Source organism: Rattus norvegicus, chromosome 18, assembly GCF_021556685.1.
Source record: "Rattus norvegicus strain SHRSP/BbbUtx chromosome 18, alternate assembly SHRSP_T2T, whole genome shotgun sequence".
In the NCBI taxonomy this organism is placed as follows: domain Eukaryota; kingdom Metazoa; phylum Chordata; class Mammalia; order Rodentia; family Muridae; genus Rattus; species Rattus norvegicus.
The window spans coordinates 62,034,605-62,042,302 of NC_141551.1; the positions used below are offsets into that span (position 1 = coordinate 62,034,605).

Genomic DNA, 7,698 nt, shown 5'->3' on the forward strand with positions numbered 1-7,698 from the left:
ATTTATTATAAATGCCCAAATATTGTTGCATGCATTGATTAAAAATTCAGCTGGGGAGGCGATGCCGTGGAGAAAGACACTTGCTGCTAAGTTTGTTAGCCTGAGTTCAATCCCTGGGAACCTGGAAGTTGGGAAGAGAGAACTGAATCCTGCAGTTTGTCTCTGACTTTAACACGGGCCTCATCCGCTAATCTCCCTCTCCCCCACCCGCTTCCCCCATCCCATCTCCACCTCCCTCCTTCCCCCCCCCCCCCCCAGAATAAACGAGTGGGTGAGTAAGTAAATAAGTTCGGTAACACCTTAAAACATTTTCAGGTCTCGGTTTTCACAAAACAAGCCCAACGAATTAAACGACAACAAAAAGCAAACCAGAGTCAGACTTTTCTGGTTCAGATCTGAGAAAGGCTAGATTTAGAGAAGATAGCCTCCCAGTGGGGATTATTCCTTTTTTGACACAGTCTTACTCGGCAGCACAGACTGGCTTGAAATTCACTGTGTAGTCCAGACTAGCCTCAAACTCAAGGTGACCCCTCTGCCCAGCCTCCCAAGTACTGGGACTAGGGCATGAACCACCATGCCTGGCTCTATTGGGGAATCTTAAAGGATTCTTTCCTGATTTGAGAGCAAGAATTTGTTCATTTGGAGGGGCATATGTCAGATCTGTTCAGATTTTGGTTTTGGCTTTGGGAAGTCAGGGTCATGTTTATCCACGGGGTGTGGTCCAGCCACTTTGTATCCATTGGGTGAAGAAAGCTTCCCCCAACATATATGCTACTTTCTGTTCACCTCTGGTGCACCAGGTACTAAAACCATAATTTTATCTCAGCTATTGACAGAATACTCCTACTTAGAAGGTAAGGCCATGGGGTTGGGGATTTACCTCAGTGGTAGAGCGCTTGCCTAGCAAGCGCAAGGCCCTGGGTTCAGTCCCCAGCTCCGGAAAAAAAAAAGAAGAAGAAGAAGAAGAAAAAAGAAGGTAAGGCCAGTAATCTTCAAAAAATCAGCATCTTCCCCCAAAGTCACGATGCAGGTGTTGGACGAGGAGCTCTCTGGTTTCAAAGCTAGCTTTTTGTGACCTCAATACAACTGCCTCCTGCTGTGGGACTGGGGAGGGGCCCCTGGCCCACAGCCAGATCGCTCTGTTTGCTGCCCATAGCCTCACTAAATGCAATAAGAGTTTTACATCCCTGGGTGGAGAGTTGATTATTAAATTTAGCTGATATGTGAAAAAAATACTGATAAGCGTATACCATTCGCATTCCTGCATCTCGGGAGTTTTCCACTCTCCCGCAATTAAAGGGACCTAAGTAAATTGTCACAGTCCATTCCAAGAATCCAGAGTGAGCCAACCCCCTGGGGTAAAGTCCTCTTTCATCCCTGGGAGGGATTTGGTGCTAAAGGAGGTAAGAATTCAGTCTGAAAGATATACTGCCAACCAGCTACCCACTGAGACAGACCCGCTGCCGTTCTTTGTAGTGGGGGAAGAAAAGGATTAAAAGGAAAGCGAGTCAAAGCAGCAATTTGTATGCTCTGAGCCTTCCAGGACCTGTTGGTCTCAATACACGGCCCAGGTAGAAGTTAGGAAGAGAAAAAAAAAAAAAGTTAGCCTTTTGTTTTGAAGGGAACAGTAGCCTCCATCTACACTCCGCAATTGCCCTTGGTGATTCTTCGTTGACAAGGGCTGGGGGCGGGGGCGCAGGGAGCCCCAGATGGCCGTATTATGAAATCTCATTTCACGAAGTTCACTTTTTAGTAAGGGATTCCCAGATGCTCTGTCGTCAGCACACAAATCAGCTCCTTAGAAAAGCACCTCCTTCCTGTGAAGAAAAGACTCCATGTTAAAGTCAAAGTAATCCCGGTCACCGGACTGACAAAATGGCCCCTTTATTCCTTTTGCGAGTTTTACAGGAAGTACACGAAAAACGGCAGGTTTCAGAGCATCAGTGAGTCAAGGCTAAAATTTTAACTATTAAAACGTAGTTTATAAAAGAACGAGGACAGTCTAGGGCCTGGAAAGATGGTTCAGTGGTTAAGGGTACTGACGGCTGGTCCAAAAGACCCTGGTTCAAACCCAACACCCACATGGCAACTCCAAGATCTGACACGCTCACATAGACATACATGCAGACATGTCCATAATGGATATAAAATAAACACAAATACATTTAAAAAAACAGAACAACACAACCACAACAAAACCCCTAGAAAACAGAAGTCAGCCTAATTCTTCACAGCTGACTTATCTCTTAGCTGCCAGGGAGCCAGGGCCCTTCCCTGAGGCCTGGAAAGTACCCAGCCATGTGGAGAAGGTTTAAATGAACTCTCACAAGGAAGTGGATCAGTAAAAAAGCCCTGTGTGTACATTCTTGCAATTCACGCTATTTATAGAAGAAGATAGCCAGATGAGCAGAGATACACGTTGTAAAATTTGCTGTTAGCATCCTCCTGCACAAACGGCCTTAAACTTAGAGTGGAACCTGGCCAGAAAGCATTACCCGGGGTGGGGGTGGGGTGGGGGGGGAGTGGAGGAGGCAGTTTATAGCTACCTTGGTCTACATAATGAATACCAGGCCAGCCAGGGCTATATAGTGAGGTTGTTAGAAAAAAAAAAGCAAGCAAACAAACAACGACAACAACAAAAACTTATAAGGACCAGGGGAAGAATAATTGAGTATAATACCTAGCATTGCAAAAATAAAAAGTAAAAAAAAAAAAGAATATGTGTGCTTGTGCATACCTATATACACAGAGATACACCTACATATATATATATATATATATATATATATATACATGTATTATATATAAATGTACATATACACATATACACATATACATGTATCACTGGAGCATTTCATCTTGTGTGTGAAATACATATATATATGTGTGTGTGTGTGTGTGTGTGTGTGTGTGTGTGTGTGTGTGTACATATACATCATATGGGTAATAGTGATTTCCCCTTATCTTCATGGCAACATTTAATAGTTTTATCTTTGAAAAATATCGAAAGTTGATCCTGACTTGCTTGGGACTGTCCTGTGGTTAAACAGACGATCCCATGTTTTGGACATATTGGCAGTCACAGGTAAAGTGGTTTTTCACCCTTGTATAGTGCCAACGAGGTTCTATATACACCTATAGATTTCTTTCTCAGACAAAGCCTCATCTAGGCTATGGTGGTCCCAGACTCCATGTATAGATAAAGCTGGTCTTGAACGCCTCATCCCACTTCCTGCATCGCTAGATTCCTAGAATTACAGCCATGAGCTGCTATGCCCTATTTATCCAGGGCTGGGGGTCAAACCGAGGGCCAAGTACACAGTAGGCTAGCACCTTACTGATGGTTCCTGGGTCTCTTGTGTCCCTAGTGAGTGAAAAGATGGGGGAAGCAGTGTCCTGCCTTCACAGATGTTAGGTAGATGGGCATGACCAGATAAAAGAGCTGGAGACGGTCCAGGGCTCACAGCTCCTGACCGTGAAAGTGGTTCATCAGAAGCAAGACAGGAGTCAGTTATGGTCCATTGTCTTTTACTTCAAATAAACAAACGTTTTGCCTTCACGATCAGATTAAGTTGTTTTGCCCGTGAAATCATCAGTGACTCAAATCTTAACAAGCGAGCCTGCCAAATTATTATTGGCTTCATTTCTCCAAAGGCTTTCTTGGTTGACTTCCTCAAATGGTGTAAGTTTTAATCATCGTGACTCTCTTACAGTTTTAAAGGTCTTGTTGCGACACCCAAACCTTTCATTTCTGCTCTGAGCACCGGCTTCTTCAAATGTATGTAAAGTGGTTAGCGTGTACCTCCATGTCCTGCTGTCCTCTGCAAGTTCCTCTTTTCCCTTGTTCTTGAAATGTCAGTTTCTGCTTTTTTTAAACCACGTTATCCAAGCACAGAGCTCTTACGTGTTTCTTGTTTGTTGGTTTTTTTTTTTTCCTTTTCCTTTTTCTTTCTTTTTTTAACCTGGGCTCTGGGGATCCAACTTCTAGCCTTGTAAATGTTGGCAAGTTTTCCCTCAGGGAGCCACAGCCCAAATCTTCTCCCATCCTCTTTAAGCTGATTTCCAATTTGTGTCCCTCCATCCCTGCTTTTTTTTTCTTCTCCTTCCTTCTTTCTCTCCACCCCCACCCCTCCTCCCTCTTTCTGTCTTTCTAGGATTTGTTTGCTGTTTTCTACCAACTTTGCCTTTCTTACCTTCTTTTTTTTTAAATAAGATTTATTCATTTATTATATATAAGTACACTGTAGCTGTCTTCAGATACACCAGAAGAGGGCATTGGATTTCATTACAGATGGCTGTGAGCCACCATGTGGTTGCTGGGAATTGAACTCATGACCTCTGGAAGAGCAGTCAGTGCTCTTGCAGATGAGCCGTCTCTCCTGCCCCTTTCTTACCTTCTTACTTCTGCTGTTCAAACCTTTGTTAAACTTCAAGGTCTGGGTGCCCAAATCCACTTTCTCTGAGACATTGTTGCCAATCGCTGAGCTCAGAAAGACAAGTTTTTTCTTCCAAGTTGAGTGTGTCGCCAGCGGCAGAGAGCTGACCAGAAAGACAAGAGGCCCTGGGTTCAATACCCAAGCACCATAAAGAAAGACAGAAAGGGATGAAGGAATAGATAAGTGAATGAAAAGTAAGTAAATTCCTTTAGGACTCCAAGCTGAATAGTTTTATGTCAACTTGACTCAATCTGAAGTCATTTGAGAGGAGGGTGTCTTAGGGTTTTACTGCTGTGAACAGCAGCCATGACCACAGCAACTCTATAAGGACAGCATTTCACTGGGGCTGGCTTACAGGTTCAGAGATTCAGTCCATTATCATCAAGGCAGGAGCATGGCAGTGTCCAGGCAGGCATGGTGCAGGAGGAGCTGAGAGTTCTCCGTCTTCATATGAAGGCTGCTAAGAGAAAGGCTGGCTTCCAGGCAGCTAGGACAAGGGTATTAAAACCCACACCCACAGTAACACACCCTACTCCAAGGCCACACCTCCTAATAGTGCCATTTCCTGTGCCAACCATATACAAACCATCACAGAGGGAATCTCAGTTGAGAAAACAGCTCCATAAGATCAGGTTGTAGGCAGTAGGTAGTAACTGATGGGGTGGGCATGGGGCAGTTCATTGTGGGTGGTGCTATCCCTGGGCTGATAGTACTGGGTGTTGTAAGAAAGCAGGCTGAGCAAGCCATGAGGAGCAAGCCAGGAAGCAGCATCCTTCTATGGTCTCTTTATCAACTCCCATCTCTAGGTTCCTACTTTGCTTGAATTCCTGTCCTAACTTCCTTTGATCATGAACAGTAATGAAGTATAAGCTGAATAAACCCTTTCCTTTCCAACTTGTTTTTTTGATCATGGCATTTCATCACAGCAATAGAAACTCTAACTAATACAGGCCCCATACTTCATTTTGTCTGTCTGTCTGTCTGTCTGTCTGTCTGTCTGTCTGTCTATCTGTCTATCTGTCTGTCTGTGTATGTGTGTGCACCTTGAGTGTTGTTCTTAAAATAATGTACACTTACAAGATTATTTTTAGATTTTTAAGTTTTATTTTATGTATGCGAGTGTGCTGCCGACAGGTATGTATGTATAAACACCACCTCTATGCATGGTGTCCATGGAAGTCAGAAGAGGGTGTTGGATCACCTGAATTGGAGTTACAGGTAGTTGTGAGGCACCATGTGGGTTCTGGGAACCAAATCCAGGTCCTCTGCAAGAGCAGCATGTGCTCTAAAACACCAAACCAACTCTTTGGCCCCCTCCTATTACTATTTTAAAGATTTGTATATTTTTATTTTGATATATGTAAGTATTTTGCTTGCATCTCTGTATGTATATCAGATGCATTTCTGGTGTCCACAGAAGTCAGAAGAGGGCATCAGATCCCTTCAAACTAGAGATAATCACGTAGTGTTGAGGACTGAACCTGAGTCTTCTCCAAGAGCAGCAAATACTTCTAACAGTTTCTGTAAAAATTTCAGGAAAGGTCTCTCACTACCCTGGACTTATCAATTAAGCTAGGTGGGCTGGCTGGGGTAGTCCCAGAATCCACCTCTCTTTTCCTCCCTAACTTGGCTTTTATTTTTCAAAGATTTATTTACTATATATGTACACTGTAGCTGTCTTCAGACACACCAGAAGAGGGCATCAGATCTCATTACAGATGGTTGTGAGCCACCATGGGGGTGCTGGGAATTGAACTCAGGACCTCTGGAAGAACAGTTGGTGCTCTTAACCATTGAGCCATCTCTCCAGCACCCCTAGCTTGGCTTTTGAAAATTACACCTGACTTCTGGTTCTCTGTTTTCTGGTTTACCACAACACAAACAGTTGCAACTAATAATGCCATTTCCTGCTACAATAAACTGGAATCCAGTGAAACCATGAGGGGAAAAAGTCCTCTTTAAGATGTTCCTATTAGGGGCTGGAGAGATGGGTCAGTGGTTAAGAGCACTGACTGTTCTCCCAGAGGTCCCGAGTTCAAATCCCAGAAACCACATGGTGGCTCACAACCATCTGTAATGAGATCTGATGCCCTCTTCTGGTGTGTCTGAAGACAGTGACAGTGTACTTATATATAATAAATGAACAAATCTTTAAAAAGTTAAAAAGATGTTCTTGTTAGAAATTTGGTCACAGTGATGCAAAGGTAATGTAGATATCATCTCGGTTACTTTTTTATTGCTGTGATAAGACTTCATGACCAAGGTAACTTAAGGAAGACAGGGTTTATGCAGGCCTTACAGCTTTAGAAGATAAGTCCATGGCCATCATGGTGGACAGTATGGCAGCAAGCAGGCAGATAAGGGGCTTCAGCAGTAGCTGAAAGCTTACATCTTGATCCCACAAGTGCAAGGCAGAAAGAGAGATTGGGGATGGCATGGGATTTTGCAGTCTCAAACCCATCTCCAGTGACACACCTCCTTCAACAAGGTCCCATCTCCTTATCCTTCCCAACAGTTCTACTGGCTGCAGACTAACCATTCAAATATATGACTCTCTGGATATCATTCTCATTCCAACTACCACAGGTTGAGTTAAAATATATATATATATATATATATATATGTGTGTGTGTGTGTGTGTGTGTGTGTGTGTGTGTGTGTGTGTGTATGTGTGTATTTCTCTGGATATGTGCATGTGTGTATGCAGGTTCTCTTAGCGGCCAGAAGAGGGCATTAGAATTAGAGGTGGTTGTAAACTGTCTTGACATGGGTACTGAGGTAAAATGGTTCCTCTACAAAATCAGTATGGGCTCCTAAGCACTAAGCCATCTCTCTAGCCTCAAGCTGGTTGACTTTTGCTCACTCTGTCTGGGAACAGTCAAGGAGAAATGCCTCCCAGAAAACACAAGTACAGAGTTGTGAAGTGTTGGAGAAGACTAAATCCCAAATTTGAGAATGCAGAGTAACAGTTTCTTTGTGGAGGTTGAAACATTCTATCCTGCAAAGAAACTCCTTAAGCTCCTTAAGGTAAACAGCTCAAAAGAGCTTCAGGAAGTCCCTGAAAGTGATCAGATTTACTAGGCCCCTCCTTACCGGAGAAGTAACAAAAGCTGAGAGTTCCTCTCAGATAAAGTGAAGCTGAGTTGCAAGGAGTCAGACAAACAAAGCTGCACAATGGACTCCAGAAACAGAAGCAGAAATCTGCGCTGAGCTGTCTGGGAGAGGTTTACGCTAACTTGAGGCACTCTCCAGTCTGTTGAGC

At 43.6% G+C, this 7,698-nt stretch overlaps 1 long non-coding RNA gene across 2 annotated transcripts; it reads right to left on the minus strand.

Annotated features, from left to right (window-relative positions):
• Window positions 1–1,624: 1,624 nt before the first annotated feature.
• LOC147999850 (uncharacterized) lies at window positions 1,625–4,914 on the minus strand. 2 transcript variants are annotated; one of them, XR_015642623.1, is made up of 3 exons: window positions 4,792–4,914; window positions 4,395–4,539; window positions 1,625–1,817 (listed from the first exon to the last, which is right to left on the minus strand). It is a non-coding gene; the product is annotated as an uncharacterized LOC147999850 (long non-coding RNA). The 2 variants fall into 2 exon arrangements; XR_015642622.1 differs by having other exon boundaries at window positions 4,395–4,561; window positions 4,792–4,910.
• Between the last annotated feature and the right edge of the window lie 2,784 nt (window positions 4,915–7,698).